An 18441-nucleotide genomic window follows, 5' to 3' on the forward strand; every position below is an offset into this window, starting at 1 on the left:
GTGCAGGGTTTGAGTCTCACAAGGGATAATTAGCTAGGCTTAAAATGGCTCACAAGGGCAATTAGCCTAGTACTAATCTATGAACCTATAACCTAATCCCCATTATAAAATCAAATGATGGTTATGGAAAAAGGAGCGGGGATCTATACGAATGTGTATAATATCCATAAGTATGCTCTTTGTGTGTGTGTGTGTGTGTGTGTGTATATATATATATATATATATATATATATATATTTTTTTTTTTTACAAGGTATTTCCTTTGTAGATATATATATTTTACAACATCTAACTACCTAATTTCATATAGCCACTGTTCTCGTGCATCACAGATACATACAGAGCCTAGGCCGTGGATGACTATGCATTTAAAAGTTTTCCATTATAGTGCCACTGTCTGTCTCACCTATTGGACCATTTCAAGATGGAATACAAACACATATATAACTTCCTTACATTATTCCTCCTAAACAATTACAAAGACACATTTATTTAATTTAAAAAGTAATGTATGCCTCATTGCTTACACACATGTTTTTAGTTATTTGTTGTTGGCTGTTACTATGAAAGTTCCAAAAATTATATGCATTTTCTGCAGTCATCTGTTAACAGCAGGATTTCTAAGAAACACCTGCTTTACCTGTTTTCTACAATGAAACCCTTAGTGAATGTTAGCTCAGCCTATACAGCAACTGGCTAGCATATCTATATTTTGGTGTGCTGTGGGCTCCAAACCACATAGGGGAAACATATATCTGTACCTGTTACCTTGGGTAACTTCACCCATAGCATTTTGTGGAAGAACCATGTTGCAGTATTTTATATTAATGTTTGTGTTGTGCATGGTAACAACTCACTGATAAAGTCTTTGAATTTCTATGAATATGGCCATAATCCATAATGTTCTGATGACATCAGCTTATATTGTACCTTATATGACCATAATCCATAATGTTCTGATGACATCAGCTGTTGAACAACAGTGTTTAGAGAGCAATATCTGTTCGCTTAAGAGTAGCATGTGCTGACTGTTAGTTTAGCTTTAATGAACCAGGTCAACATGTCTACATTTTGGTGTGTTCAAATCTGGAAAGGGGACACATATATCTGAAACTGTTATCTTGCTTTAATGTACCTATAGCATTTATTTATACATGTGCTGTATGTTATACTTATTGATATTAACATATATTTTGAGTATAGTTATGGATAACTTGGTGATTCATTGAACTGTTTGAACTCTTACTAATATATCCGTAATCCATAACATTCCATTAACATCAGCTATTTAACTGTGGGAAAGTACATCTTTGCTAAATTCTGTTATACATCTGACCTATTTTTTCATTAATATTGTCTACTTTGCAAAAATGCTATGAAGGTTTGTTTTCTCATGAAATATTGAAGTCAGTAGTAGAACAACATCCTCCTCAACTTTTGAGGGACTGAGATGGGCTGACTAACATTTGAAATGAAGAACAGGGTATATGTATATATTTTCTTATTTTCCCATTTAGGGGTCACCACAGCAGATCACCTGTCCACTCATGATTATCAGTGGAGTTTTACAGTGTTGAGTTGCCAGCCTGGCGCCCAACCTTCCACAGAAGGCACACATACACACACACACACACACACACACACACACACACACACACACACACACACACACACACACACACACACACACACACACCAATTTAGAATGTCCAATCCACCTACAACATGCCTTTGGGAGGAAACCAGGGAACCTGGAGAAAACCCACGTGACCACAGGGAGAACATGCAGACTCCACACAGAAGGCACCCCAGCCAAGGATCGAACTGTAGAACCTCTTGCTGTGAGATGGCACCGCTAACTGCTGTACCACCATGGCCGCCCTATGTATTTTCTTACTGATGTGCAATTTAAGAAGGAATAATGGTCATCACATATACCTTTCTGTATCCTTAGTGTCCAGTAACATGTATGGTTTTGTTCACAGAAGCTTTATGCTACATGACACTTTCACATTGTCTTAGGAATGTATACTCTGTATTACAATTACTGTATCTGAACACAGTGATAACCTGAAGTAGTTTCCAACTGTTTAGCTATACAAGCAGCACATTTTCCTATTTTGCAATCCTAACCCAAAAGCATTGTTAATAGACCATTGCTCAAGATGGTGTCATAACATAAAATCTTTTCACTGGCTGCAAAACATGCTTTTTCAGTTAATATTTGTTAGGGAGGAAGGTAATTCTCAGGGATGGAGTTTGGATGTAGATTGTGGTTGCAGGTTTAAATCTGATATTCTGCAATCTGTGTTTAAATATGTTAATATCTGAATGCAAAATAGTCAACTGTGTATTCTGTTTATCTAATGTTCTGAAAGAGACGTCTACAAACTGTTGAGAAATGTATATAAGTGCTATTTGAGGATACATTTTTCATATTTTTCATACATTCTTTCAGACAATGAGGAACACAGTCAGAACAGAGACAAGTGCATTAAGCAGATGCACAGGCTTGAGGATCAGCAGTGGGACAGAGGTATGCTGTTTTTTATGTATTTTATGAACTGAAATGCATCTTTACCTGTTTTCAGGTCTGCATTTTCACAATAACATGTTTACTGATTAGAATGCAGGAATACCCATCATGCATCAGTAAGGTATATGACATCATCACATGGTAGCTGTGCTTATAACTGTGGACAAATTCTAACAATGTTGATCTTTTATGTTTCTTTGAGCAATTTGTTCATCATACATTTTTTAAATGTACTCTACAACATAAATGACAGTTGTTTTTGTGTACCTGTTACACACCTTTTAAAGTAGGTGTTTTAAATTCAAATGTAAGTGCTTTGACAAATGCTTATCTTATATGGGTTTGTACATATGTATTGGTTTGCTGTTCAAACCTGTTTATTCACAGAGTGAGTGGCTGTCTGGTGTGTCAGTGTTTGCAGATTGTGTCGCCTCACAGTAAAACGCTGTTCGGTTTGATTCTCAGCTACAGCGTCTTCTGCGTGGAGGCATGCGTGAATGGGCGTACCTTCATTGAAGGTTTTGCATCAGGGCTGGTAACTCGGCACGTAAAAATCAACTGCTAATCATTAGCGGACCGGAGTTCCACTGTGGCGACCCCTAACTGGGAAAAGCTGAAAGACACAACAACAACAACATAGTTTCTTTAATCCCTTGGGTGTTTATTTTTTAAATAGAGAGTTACAGCCTAGGTTGACTGGCACTTGCATAGATAATTTGATTGTAGCATTCCAGTATCAGCAAGCATATTCCATAATTTTTTGTATGTGTAGTGATTGCTGCTTGTTTTTATAGATACTGAATACATTTGTACACATACAATATTGTTAGTAACAGATATATTAGAAGTTGTGTTGATTGAACATACCATATTGTTTTTAGTGGTGTACTCATTATATTGATGTGTGTTCAGTCAAACATCACACTGCCTGTCTCCTAAGTTTGTCATATGGCTTGCCTACTGTCTACAATATTGTCAGATCACTTTCTCTTTATTTTAACAATGAGACATTGTGGCTCCTCATATAAATCATTGACTGAAGACAGTATAATATCTTGATGTAAGCATTCATATGTTTTTACAAAGCTAATGACCTGTGTGTGTTTGCCTAAGTATATAGAATTGTTCAGAAAAGAATAATGTTGCCCTTTTTAGGAGTACTACAAATGTGACCATGGGTAAGTCAGTCCATAATGGACATGTCTCAGTCCCATTCACTGTGTAAATTGTCATCAAAATCATATTGTGTTGTGCTTTGATATTCATGGGACTAATCTGCATGATAGACATTTGTTTTTCTTTTCTGTTGTATTTTGCAATTACACTTTACAGAGCATGGTACCCTTGGACATTCTCCAGTTTGAAGATGATGACGTGCACATGCGAGGCCACTGCCAGATTCTTCTGAGGATGACAGTAATGATGACGATGATAATGCCGAGATGTCTGGACCCATCCCTGTCTGAGATATCATGCCTGCACCCTGGAGGAGATGTCTACATGACTGAGACAGAGATGCTTTTTAGGAGGAGATCCAAGAGGCCATGACCAATGTGTTCCGAACACAGATGAGAGACATGATGAGGACCTTCTTTGAGGGTATAGCACAGGATATGCAGAATTCATTCAAGGGGGTAGCAGCTCATGATATATTTCTAGAGTCTGATCCCCATCAGCCTGGTACCTCTAGTCAGTAAATGTCCGTGTGCTCCACTTGTGTTATGCTGTCAACATGGCAACTGCTATTTCATCGAATGGAATTGTGCATGCATACCATGTATCTGTCATACTTATGTGTTATTATCATGTGATATTTACTATGGTTTCAATGTGTGCATGACACACATTAGCACATAACCCTTTCCACACAAATGTAACTGTCCATGCATTGTGGCAGTTCATCTTCAGATATTGCTGCAAGAGGTAGCCAGTAAACATGTGGGTTATTGGAGGCAACTGACAGACAACATACGTTGTTCATACTCCATGATTAACAGTGTGCTATGCCTTGGATTTCTGTTTTTCCATATCAGATACATGCAACATACAGACATATCATTCCACATGTTTATGTAGAACCTTATTAATCACGCAGATAAGTGCTTTCATTTCAGTTAGTGACTTCATCAGATCTGATGACATTTCTAACAGAAACAAAAGTGCTTATCTGTGTAAATAAGTTTTTTAATGCTAAGTCAACAACAAGTGTGAACCGGTGGTTCTGCTTTACCATAAGCCATTTGGATTTACATGATAACGCATGTATTTGCATTTAGTTTAAGTCCATGGCTTTGGGACTAATCATTTGTCTGTGTAAGCCCTTTTTGTAGTATGTCAACCTCATTGGGGACTCAATGATTGCACCCAGTTTGCAGTCATCGGTGACCTTGGTAAACCCCAGGCCATCTATTTTCATCTAGACTTCTGAGAAATAAATTCCAAACAATAGGGAGCCCAGCACAGATCCTTGTGGTACATCACTGGCAACTGGTATTCTGGTAGAGGTGGAATCACCAATTTAGATTGTATGTGTTCTATCAGTGAGTCAGTTGGCTACCCATCTAGTGATATACTGGTTAATTCCCAACTGGATGAATTTCTCAATGATGCCTGAGTGGAGGATTATGTCAAAAGCCTTGGGTAATTCAAGATAGCCTGTATGTACTGTTTTGCCTTCATCCAAGGCTTTGGTGACATTCTCGAAGCAGTCCACCAGGTTTGATAACTATGATCTACCCTTACTGTAGCCAAATTGGTCGGGTCAAGAATTTGGAGTTCACCTATGTCTTTGTTGATAAGGTCCGTGATGATTTTCTCCATGGCTTGGCAGAGAAGGCTGGATAGGCTTATGGGTCTGTAGTTCCCAGAGTCAGTTGATGGACCCCCTTTGTGCAAAGGAATTATTGTTGCTGTTTTCCATGCTGCTGGGACAAAGCAAGTACTTAGATTGTGGTTGAAGAGAGTGGCAAGTGGTTACGTTAGATTGTGTTTTAGACCATTTTGTGGGCATCTTGAGATGTTATCTAGACCCATAGAGGCTGTGTTTTGGCCATGGAGAGTGCAGTTATGACCTGCTCTTTGGAGACACTAGGTAGAGGACTGGTGACAGGTATGCTTTGGGGTATGTCTGGTGGGGATGGGGGTGAAGTTTGTGCAAAATCTGTCTGCTAGCAGGTTGGCGATGTTATTGGTGGGGGTGTTATCATCATAGGATGAATCAGGAACTGATAAATCCTTGGCATGTTGCCTGAGATGTGGTTTACACCTATATTCCTCTCTATCAATGATTATTAGAAACTGTGTAATTAGCTTTTTGAATTTCTTCAAATTATTTGTCTTAGAATGGGTGTTTTTACTGCTAAATCATTTTAGTTTACCTAGTTGTTTTGTTCCAGAGATGTGCTTGTGTTTTGGCTGTCTACATTTGTTTGCTATACTCATTAGAATTTTATCAGAATTTGAAACAGAATGTTGCTGCCACTGCTCCTGGAATATAGTGTTATAAACAGATCCTTTAGGATAGACAAAAGTTTTAGAAATGACTTGGCAAGTAACAGGGGGGAATAGTAGAGGGGTGATAGTCAAGTTGTTTACTTGCTCTCTAAGAGAAGAAGGGCTATCTGTTATTTATTTATTTACATTTGTTTACTAGGAAAATCTGACTAGACACAGGTCCGTTATCAATGGAGGTCTGGGGAGAAAAGCTCCACACAGAAATACATTAAGTACAGAATTAATAAAAAAAAGTTGATAAAATTGATATAAATGCAAGTAAACAATGCCAGCAAAACCACAAACATATAACAGAGTAACATAGTTACATGAAGGACAGTGGCTATACATGGAGTATACATTCATATATACATAGGAAAACTGGTTACATCTGTGATGCCACATACTGAAACATTAGTATAATAGTAACAGTCACAGCAATGATGTGGTTATAAAGCTTATTGGACATAACAGTTATGGCTGTAGACCGAGTCTGATATAAAGCCATGTTTGGTGAGATGGAGGAAGTAGGTGCAGAGACTAAGAGGAAATAGTAGGAGAAGATTAAGGAGTAAGACAGTATACAGAGTAGGTAGTATAGATGGAATAGATGGTGGGTAGATGCCTTAGGTGATTGAGATGAAGTTGAGATAAAGTGAGGTCTTAAGGAAGTTAAGAAATAAAAAGGAATGCCAGTACCAGCAGTTGAAAGATAGGAATGAAATGTGCAGGGTGTTTAAGTGGCTGGGGGTAGAGAAAGAGGGTCTCTAGTTTGGATTGGAGTAAGGGCATAACCAGTGATTTTTTAAGTGTGTTTTTAGAACAGCTTTGAAGTGATTGCATGATTGTATAGAGGTTATTGGGGGGAGTGTTCCATAATTTGGATATTATGCAGGGGAAAAGTGCCTCCCCAGCTGAGTTCTTGGCTTTGGTTACTTGAAGTTGATTTTTGCTGTTGGAGCATAGTGGTCTGGTGGTATAGTAGTGCTGGATAGATTTTGGAGGGATGGGACTTTAAGTGGATAGTTCACTAACTTGTGAGCAAGGGAGGGTTGATTTAAGTTAAGAGGGAGTTCGAGCCAGTCAAGTTCAGTAAGTGATATACAGCGGTAACTGCAATAGGTAGCCCCGGTGACAAACATGGTGATTTCGTTGTAACAAGACTCAAGCTTATTTAAGTCAGTTTGTCTTAGTTTGGTAACTATAGTAGAGGTGTAGAGTAGGGTGGAGATAAGATGGGACTTGGCAACTGAGATTCTGGCTGTTTTGGTGAGGAATTGCTTATTTCTGTACAAAGCCCCTAGTTTTTTGTGAACTTTTTTATGGTCAGAGAAATGTGAATGTCAAATTTGAGACAGTTGTTACTCTCAACACCTAGTAGTATAAGAAGCAGAACTTGACATAAGGGGGAGGGGGAGATGAAGGAATCAGGGGCCAGTCATTGAAGAAGAATCAGGTTGAGTTATTTTCAATTTCTCTAGCTGTTTGAAAGGGTAACGTCCCCAGGTACTACAAGATTTATCTTCTGTACATTTCTGTAATGTATTTCCTGTTCTATTAAATGCCTGTAGCTCTGCTTTTAATCTAGGAGAATTATATGTTAAGCTTCTAACAACAGATTTCTTTTCCTTATTTTTTTAATTCTTCTTGCCAGTCATTAAAATCTGACCAGCAAGAGGCTAGTACTTTGTTTCCATCTTTTGATTTTTTTATTAAGAATTTCTAAAATTGCATTATCAAAAGTTCCACCCTTAGGGAACTGCAGTAAACTATTATTTTTAGTGAGCTAAGACCCCTTTACCAAATAATTGCAGCTATCGTGTCCATGTTTGTTAAACATATGTCTGACTGGAGTTCCAAACTCCAACTCATTTAATAACCCCCAAATTTGCACCAATTGCAATTTCAATACAATGGAAAACCCAAGCTCATACAATATGCAGTTATATGTAATTGTGATTAAACCCCACTCCCATACAAATATGTGATTGAACCCTTTCTCATACAAAATATGTGTTTGTGATCAAAGCTCACTCTCATTCACAATGTATGCAATGTAATCCGCACTCATAGAGTTCCAGTCCACTTTCATACAATTTAACCTGGTCTCATACCAAAATCACTAAATTGCTAATATATCATGGAACAAAAGCTTACCTGTATATACTTCAAACTGCTAAAGGAAGAAATATAGCTGTGTAGTGACACACCAGAAATGCACCAGTTAGAAAACCTGTCAAGAATGGGCCCAAAAGGTGAAGTCTGCTGCAACAATTCACAACTGCCTAGAAATCTGAGTTACGGTACCAGACTGTTAAGGTCATATGAAAAAAATAACTTCATGCAACACAGTAAAGCAGAGCAGAACTATCTAATTTATTGTAAAATAATATACTTACACGGAATACTAAGCAATCAAAGTCTTGTCCTTCTGAACGAGGCAACTGTGAATATTTTTATACTGTAAAAGCTTCTGAGCAAACATTTTGTTATCTATTAGACTATAGCCACTGACAAAACTAAACACATGGATGTTATTTTGTTAACTAAAGAATCTACAGACTCCTTATCTGTGCCTTTCCCTACTAGGCACAAGTTCTGATATTCCATATTGCAATAGGAAGTAAAAAGATTTCAGCCCAACTGTCTGGATCCATTTTGCAACAATATGAATTCTACTTCTAATAACAAAATATTGTATAGAAAGTAAACATTTTCACTTCTTACACTTCTCTGTTCTGACAGAGACAAAAGAGATGTATGACAACCGGCTACCTCCCTGGTCTGGAGGACATCAGGTATCTCAAATCCATTAATGGAGCTGAAGAGGGGATCCTGGTGGTGTGGGGGAGGAGGCCTCCAGTAGTTAAATGGTCACAGCCAAACAGGTCAATCAGTCTGGGACCTGCAACATGAGAGACTATAGGGATTGCAGGCACCTCTCCACTGACCTCTTGACTGCTTCCTCAGCCAGGTGCTGAAATTCATGGCTTCCCAAGCTGACACACACTGGGGGACCTAAAGAGGTGGCGCCAATGTCCCCATCCTGTCAAGACATCCCCAAGCAGTCAGAGAGGTGAACATTCCCTTACCTGGGAGGCATGTGCTTAGAAAAAGTAACATAAAAGGGAGAAAGAAGAAATGGTGAGGGGATACAGACAAGAAATGGAGTTATATGTGTTTTGAAAATATTGCAGTTTATTTAATGAAATAAAATGAAACATTTATTCATTTATTCAGAAATTGCTGTTAAGGAATGTTGCACATTTTTCACTTAGTACTTGAATGACTACAGTCTGAGAAATACTTGATAGTGGCACCTGTTATTAATGCTTATTATGTCATATGCATTACTAACTGATTTATTACTTTCTGGATTAATGCAGCACTAAAATTATTACTTTCTGGATTAATGCAGCACTAAAATTGACAAAAGTTTCAGGGACAGTTGATGCTGCCACAGCTAATGTAGGCATTATTGATATATAATGCATTTCCATGAACTTCAGTAGTTCATCATACAATGACATTCATTTCTGTGGGTTTATTATACTGACTGCAGTCTGATGGTCTGACTATGATCTATCCAATAGCAACCTTGTTGATATACCAACTTCAAACATAAAAAAACAGACTCAGTGAGCTCAAGTTTAATCAACAAAAAAAAATTTAAAGTTAAGCACTTTCATCCCTTCGCATGGGACTTCCACAGAACAAAATAAAAAGGAAGTAGCTTTTTAAAAGCATATAGGTACAACTTGGAAAATATTGTGGTGCTGTTAATTAAAAGTCATGCCTTTAAAGGAAAATGCTTAAATATATCATGATTAAAAATTCCTGCAACATAACGTCATTCAAAAATAAGAGAATAGAAACTGTCATTATTTTAAAATGCATGTTAGTGACACAAACATTAAGCTCTGGAAACAATTCCACAGTCGGCTTAAGTTGTCACCACAATTCCCTAATTTCTAAATATTCTTCCCATGGGGCACCTCTGGGATTAATAGAGACCTTCTCCATTACAGCAAATAAAAAAATGGTCAGCATAAACATTAATATGTTTAAATAAAGCATTAGTAAGTCAAGCTTTCAGAATGTCGTATATATGCTCATATATATAGTCTCTAAATATTTGTTTCAGATTTTCCTACATAAAATGTATAACATTTGGTTCATAGCACAATTACTCCTTTAGTTCCACACTTGTAATACCTTTTACTAGTCACTCTAAAATGAGTATCAACATAAAGCTCTGTTCCTTCAAATATATGCTCACACTGTGCTCACATATTACATTTATAGATGCCTAGGCATTTTCTAGAATTATCCACTTTTTATCGGATTCTAACATCTGTTTTACATTGATTCCTTTCCTATAAATCAACCTTGGTGTTTTTCCCAATAATTTCATAAAATCATTTGTGTATGTAAATATGTCCCAATTTTTATTAACAATTCCTGTGATGTAATGCCTATCTATACTATATGTTAAATATCTATCAATCTACAGTATCTATCTATCTGCCTATCTATATGGGTATATTCACTTTCACTGAGTAACCCATACAGTGACTTTCTAAACACTGACCACAAAACTTCGACAAAGGGAGCATCAACATGCTGCAATGCAAACACCAAAAAACAACCTCAGTACAGGCAAAACCTAAATTAAAAATAACAACAAAACATTGCTTTTTTTGCAGGAGGAAAGTCCCTGCCTGCACCCCCAATGGTGGTGGCTGTGCTCCACACCCCCTGCTAATTACATATACTAATTCTGAAATTGTTCAATATCAGAGAAGGGGCATATTACCAATCCTGAAGAATTATGTGATCTTGCACACCTGTTGACCATCTGTTTAGTTGACCAAATGCAGTTGCCTAAACAGATGTCAAACAAAGACAATTTAGACCAAAAGCAGTCCACACATAAGCACAATTTGCAAGTAGTGGTGCAATGCAGATATCACTAATTCTGTGTGTTTATGTAATGCAGTGACATGCATTGCCAATATTCCTTGAAAGTATCATACAATGTAGGGAGGTTTCATTTTTTTCACAATTTGTGAATGCAGGTTACAAAATGATGCAAAAGCAGGGAATATCTTTTTAGTACTGACGAGAAATTATATCCTTGTGGAAGCTCTGAAGGCATATAGGAAATAAATGTCTTTTTGGAAAAGGGGTGCCAAAACAGGGTGAGAGAGCTAAAGCATGGAATCAAGTGGTGACTGACGTTAATGCTGTATAGGAAGGGAACCCCACCCGAGCACAGTGCAGGAAAAGAGCCAATCACATGGTGGGATGTGCCAGTATCAAACCTATGCAAAATGCAGTTGCCCATAGCAGCAGTGGTGGTGGGCTTTTCACACTCCAGCCATTAATGTCACATGAGGAGTACATTCTGTCTATAAGAAGCAATAATTGGTGTGCAAATAAGGGTACTACCAGCATCATTAGAGGTGGTGCTGACATCAGTACCTTCAGACTTCTGCAAAAACCACAACTGGGCAGTGTGGTAGTTTTCTGTGCTACTCATATTTGTCATGATACATGTGCTTATGTCATCCTTGCATGCTTTATCATCAAGTATGCTATCAATGTCAGATGTAGCAGAAAATCTACAGGCAATGAATGACAATTTTTGTCATCCTGTCTATAAATACAAATAATTCTACCTGCCAGAGTTTGCATTAACTACATGTTCACATATTTTTTCACTGTGACATACACAAAACCAAACTCATCATGTGCTTTACCATAGCAAGCTATTGCTGATATCATGATTGCTGCTCTTGATGATGCTGAACTCATGATACAGCCTAAAGTTAGTGGTATACAGTTGCAAAGTATTCTGGTAGTCCCCCTACACTACAGCAAGTGGATAACTCCTTAGGCAGTGATATCAGCTCACAGACTTAATACAATGAGGGCATGGCATTACAGCAGATGGGACTCCATGTAACTCAACACATTCTTTTTGTGCACAGCCTGATCCCATTGATTAAGAGACTACCCATTCTGTGGTTGCAGTACCTACTGTCACACATATACACAGTAGAGCTAGGTGAAGACATATGCCACAATTATCTCCAGAGAGAGACACAAGGCCTAGGTTATCCAGCCCTGTAATGTGTCATGACATACTGAGTGTCAGACATGGTTAGAGTACTGTATGGTATTCATGAGGAATTTCAGCAGTATACGGCAATGGCTGAGGCCAGGGACATGGCCATGATGACTCTCATGCACAATATAGTTACACAAAGCATCCATGTCAATTTCCATATGTACACTCATAAACTTACTAGACACACATTGGGATCACAGTTAGACATGGCCAGCGAACTGTCCACATGCATGGTGGATAAGTAGGCCACATAACACATGCATCTCAAGAAATTGCTTCAGGCGTTCAAATGGATTCCTCAAAGAAGATGGCAGGATGCCCTCATTTGACTTCCACAACACATGGAAGAACTTTTAGTCAAGGTCTATGTCCCACAGCATAGTTAGGCCAATATCAAGAGGATACCTTGCGTCCAGTAAATTCTGCCATCAGAGTAACTCATCATCAAGCTCACATGCCAGCACTTGCATTTGGTGTGTGAGAACCTTAACTCTTATCCTTAACTTTATCCTTAGGGAATATTGTGCAGGACACCTTCCATATATAACTTCCAGTTTGAAAATCAGTGAGACAAATGTAGTAATCATCCTGCTTCCATTTACACTCATGGGTACCGCAGTACTCCTTTTATGAAGATGAAAAGAAGACAGAAGAGACTACCAAAGGCAGAAAAAAGAGACAGTTTTCCTAATGCAAGTAGTTTGTACTCATTAACAGTGTTCATAGTCTATTTTTGAAACTGCAGGTAAAAATAGTAGTAAAGCCATAAACGTGTCACCACACCTGGTTTTCCACCCTCATACCCTATCAGTATAACTAGCAACTATACCACTTACTGCCTTAGTACTGCTCAAATAATGACCGATGGCATTGTTTTAAAAAACAACATTTATGATGTTTAAAAATACAAAATGTCTGATGTACAGTGTAAGCTGGCCATGCACCATATAGCACAGTCCACAAATGACACTGCATGCATCAAGTATTATCTGTGTAACTGTTTTTTTTTTTCCACTGTTACTAAGTGAATGTTATGAACCATAGTTGTAGACTAGAAGCTTTCCCACTTCATGTGTATCTATATACAATGTATGAGTCTGCTGAAGGTGTTGTCAAGCTACTGCCATCATCTGGCAACTGTCACTATCATCACTGTTGGAAGGAATGAAAGAGGAAACCGCACTGCCACACTTGGTGACTGCCTGTGACTGACATATGATCATGTTGTGTGGAATGCAGCAGGCAGTAAACATCCTGCATGAAGTAGCAAGGTCGTACTGAAGGGCACCCCCAGACTCATCCTGGCAAGGAAATGGAATTTGAGTAGGCCAAACACTTGCTCATTAAATGGCTATCAGTGTCTTGGACAAGGTTGTGTTAAAGTGCTTCCCTGGAAAAGGTTTGAGTGAGTAGTCTTAGTCACCTGGAAACAAAATGAGGGGGTGATTTGTCAGTAGTACCTATACCATTTTAAGCATGCTAAAATGCCTATTGTTAAGACTGCTATGACAGTGAAGAATCCTACAATGCATTAAGATGTGGAAGAGTGAGCTTATGCTCACATATAGATACTTCCAGGATGCTGAGCCAACATATTGGTGATGGAGCTCCATGCATAACATACTACCTACCAGTTCATGAAATAGTATCCTTTCCTGTACTATTCCTCACATGGTCCAGATAGTACTCTAATGGCAACATGAGTGTGAACTTATGTGACAAATATGGGAATTATGGTCACTTCCAGGATGCTTGGCTGACATCCTGGTGATTGACCTCCATGTATCATTAACTGCCTGGCAGTTAATGGAATGGTAGCCCTTCCCATACCATTCACTCCAGTAGTCCGGATGGGGACCTAATGGTAACATACATTCCATCAATCTATTGCACCCAACACCTCAGGAAAGCATGCCATCCCATGCATGGTACAGGATCAGTTCTAAAGTGACACTGGAAACCAGATGTACTGATCTAGATGTGCCAGAGGCATGTCAAGGAACTGGTGCAGTATCCTTGAGGCAGAAGTCTGTAAGATACTCATTGGGTCCCAGGTTTGTCTCTGGAAGGTCGCTATGGCAAATATAGTGAGGTCTATACATATAGCTTGGTATCCACTGGTATAAAAATGTCACACATTCCCCAATCCCCATCTGTGGACCATACAACCTCACTAAAGTCAATACTGTGTTCCTGTCCAGTCTAAATATGTCCAGAGCTTACTGATCAGCAAAGTTCAGATTGGTCAGCATTTGCCAGTGTGTTTTCCTTCTCAGCCAGCAAGCACGCCTGGTTTTAGTATGACCAAGATAACAACCTCAGAATGGAAAACAGCTGAACTAGCAGCAAACCCAAGCATTTCCGCTGATTGCAACATAGATGAAAAAGGAGCAACTTTGTTTTTATAAGCCTTATGTGCACAGTGTAAATGTGTATCAAAAAGTGACTGTGGACTTAAGAGTTCCTAATTTACATCAGATAGCTGCAGATTGTTCACATATTCCTCAGTTACATGTCATTATATCTATGTTTGAATACTATTTAAACAGACTATTTGAATCTGCAGTGTGTACACAGAGCTGGTGTCTCTGAATCACTCCTTTGCTATACTTAGGTGAAGCCAGAACAAAATCTCACTACATTTACATGCAATGATGATGAATACCATTCATGCTTTCCACTTGTGCTTTATCATGAGTAAATACATTTTTTGAATAGGTATGCTTTATTATGTAACTAATTCAGCAGACAATACTTGTTTTGCTGGAGCAAAGCACTGTTAACTTATGTGGCTACATTGTTTCTAATATACAAGGGTACTGCTATTTCTGCATTTGTAAATGCAGTGTTATTTTTAAGTGATACACAATTTTGTGTATTTATTTGTTGTTATATTGTTTATTTATTATATATGTTACATTAGTGTATATTACTTAATTGTAGTACATAATGGGCCAAATTCTGTAAAGTTCACAGAATCCAGTGCATTGTACCAATATTAGTGTGAAACTTGTGGATAACATTGTAATATGTTAATGTATGACAAGAAACTCAGAACAGCTCAGTGCACAACGGAGTATCACAGTTACAAGGGCGCACTATAGAACTGCACAGATAATCCATAATTAATAAGAAATGGTTGTTCAGTCACATTGTACAGTACCAAATTTATTGAAAGATGATCACAATTCAAGAATCCTGATAGCTGTATAGAAATATAAAAAATATCTAAAGTGGACTACTATGGAATGTAACTGACTCCTCCTTCAAGAGCAAAAAAGGATGAACATTTTCTCCAAAGCAAACTATAGCCTCCTAAGAGATAGCATAAATAGTTTAAACCCCCCCCCCTCCTGCTACCACTGTGAACAATGACTCCTATACAGAGGTATACACAAAGCCCTGTATAAACACCTATACAAATGTATAGACATGGCTGTACCGGAACGGATCAAAACAAGGTTCTCACAAAAAACAAGCCACCCTGGTGGACATCAAGCATAAATAGGTTACACAACAAGAGGAACAAACTAATGTCAACTAACAAGAGGGAAATGACTCAGCAGAGGAAGGACAGCCTCCACAGCTTGAACAAGCAAATTCGATATCTTGTAAAAATCCTCTAAACCCAATTGCAAAGCTAAACTAGCATCCCTAGCTAAGGATAATTACAAGGCATTCTTTAGCTATGTCAGAAATCTAAAAGGGAAAGCCCAGCTTTGTGCCAAACTAGTAGTGGATTCCTAACAGAGAAAGATAATTTACTCTAAGCAATCAGTACAGCAGGCCCTTCAACATATAACTGGGTAGGAATTAAAGCTATTGTACAGAAGGAAAACAATCAATTGATGCAAACTTGCAACACTCGGTAGATATGTCTGAGACTTTTCAGGACACCCAGAACCTACAGAGGGAGCAACAGCTACTGGGCTGTCTGCAGCATTTGTAGAAGGCTTATTAGCGCCTATACAAGATCACATCAAAAAACTTTGTTTAAACTGGCCCAGTTTAGGTATTCATGAAATTGTTACCCAAGCACAATATGTGCAGGCAACATAGTCAGAGTGGAAAAAGAGCAACAAAAGAAATTAGAGAATGTTCAACTTCAACAATTCAATACTGATTCATGGGAAAACCAAGGAGAAATCAAGGAGCTACAGGTACTTTTAGATTCTTTCCATGACTAGGTCTAGGACAATACTAGCAAACGTTTACTCCTCTGCTTCAACTCACACCTAGCAGTATGTGCCATGTGTTAGCCCTTGTTTTAATTATGGCCAGAGTGGGCACTGGCATAATAATTGTCCTTTTCTTCAGCATACAGCTCCATCTTTTCAGCCTATTGCTCAGTCAATGTCCAAGCCCAAAAGGAAGTGCAAAACCAGTCTCCCATTTGGAGTACCACTTGGCAGCCACCAATGTGGCAGCAAGACCATTAGCACAGTCATGAACAGGAGGCACGGCTATTTCCTTTGGTGTCAGTGGACCAGGAGTGTCCCTTTGATAATATCACAGTCTGTAATTCTATTCTTCCTTTCGTTATTGACACAGGAGCAACTCAATCTATGATAACTTCATCAAATGTAGAAAGCCTTCCACTGTTTGTGGAATCAGTTTGGAGTGTGAGAGGTCTCTGGGATTCCTTCGCACTATCCAGAGACAAAACCTGTTCCATTCAAATAGGTCCATTAAAAGAAGAGCATGCATTTATTAGAGGATATTCTGCCCATCTGCCCATCTGAATTTTTTAAGAAGAGCTCTGTTGGGAGAATTGTGATGTACTGTATTCTGCACTCCAGATGGAGTTTTCTTAGACATACTAAATTATCTTTCCCCTCTGGATCGGTATTCAGCAGATATTTGTGCAAATAAAGACACACACTTTGCAGTGCTCAAATCAAAACAGACGTCTAATATAGCTGATATGTAGGGAGTTGAAACCATTCCACCCCAGCTGTGGACTACCAATGATAATGAGGTACGGCTCATAAAAGATGCAGTGTCCAGTGCCAGTGGAAATTATTTTAAATCCTTATGAGCATCTACCAATGGTAGTTCAGCATCCCTTATCAACTAGAGGCAGACAAAGGACTGAACCTGTCATTTCTGCATTTCTTCAACAAGGAGTAATCATCCCTGCCAGAAGCTCATGTAATATACCTATTTTGTCAGTTAAAAAACAGGCAAGGACACCTATAGGTTTGCACAAGACTTAAGAGCAATTAATTTGTTAGCAGTGCCAACTTTTCCTGCAGTATCTAAACCAGCTACAATATTAAGTTATGTGCCACTGACAGCTATCATATTTTCAGTGATAAAAATTTACTCTGCTTTCTTTTGTCCCTACAAAACATCTGATGAAATCATTGGTGATTACCATTTATCGCCAACTAAATCATCTGAAAACACAATTGCAAATGTAAACCAACAGGTTACATTTGTGATTATCAAGATTTGAATAAAAACACCCTGAAAATGAAATATACTAATTCCAGGTTTGCACAACCTCTTAGAAAATGAAAAACCCAATAAATTATTTAATGGTCGAATTGCTGAAGTTCACCTGTTACATCATTCTGTAAACTATATCACTGATAAAAATTAACATTTCAGTATGCAATGAAATGCATTCAGTGAAAAATCATATAACACCTATATATACATATGGGCCTGTGTCACAAGATCAACTCTTCGGAAAGTCGAACCACATGTTCGACTTTCCAAAAAGTCAGAAGAAGAAGACAACAAAAGTCTCTACTTTTGCAGGAGAACAATCCCCCCCTGCATCCATTATATAGGGCTCTGCACCCCCCATACCCCCTGCAAATTATATATACCAACTCCAAGATTGTACTACAAAGAGGAATAGGGTACATTCTCTGATCCCCACTGTACCATGATCTCCATACAAATGCTTTAACTTTTCTGAAAGTCAAACATGTTCTCAACCCTATGAAATTTGACTTTCTGAAGAGTCACCTGAAGGAGACCCATACTAGCAGTTTATACTATTAACTTCTAAGCCCATCTGACATATAAGAGTAAAATGTAGAACACATTCCAAACAGTTTACATAAATTTGTCAAATTCAAAATTGCAAATAAAATGTCAAAATTTTGAAACTCTGTTGCATTTAGGAGGAGGTTTTGTGCGGAACTGCAAAGACGAGTGAAGTCTTTAGAAAGCATGACTTGTTCTGTCAGATGAATTGTCAGTAGATGAAAAAAACTCAAATAACAGATTTACCTGTTCCATAAAATTTTATTTTTTTGCCTTTCAA

This window comes from Protopterus annectens, chromosome 13.part0, assembly GCF_019279795.1.
Source record: "Protopterus annectens isolate FY-2018-M chromosome 13.part0, PAN1.0, whole genome shotgun sequence".
Taxonomy (NCBI): Eukaryota; Metazoa; Chordata; order Ceratodontiformes; family Protopteridae; genus Protopterus; species Protopterus annectens.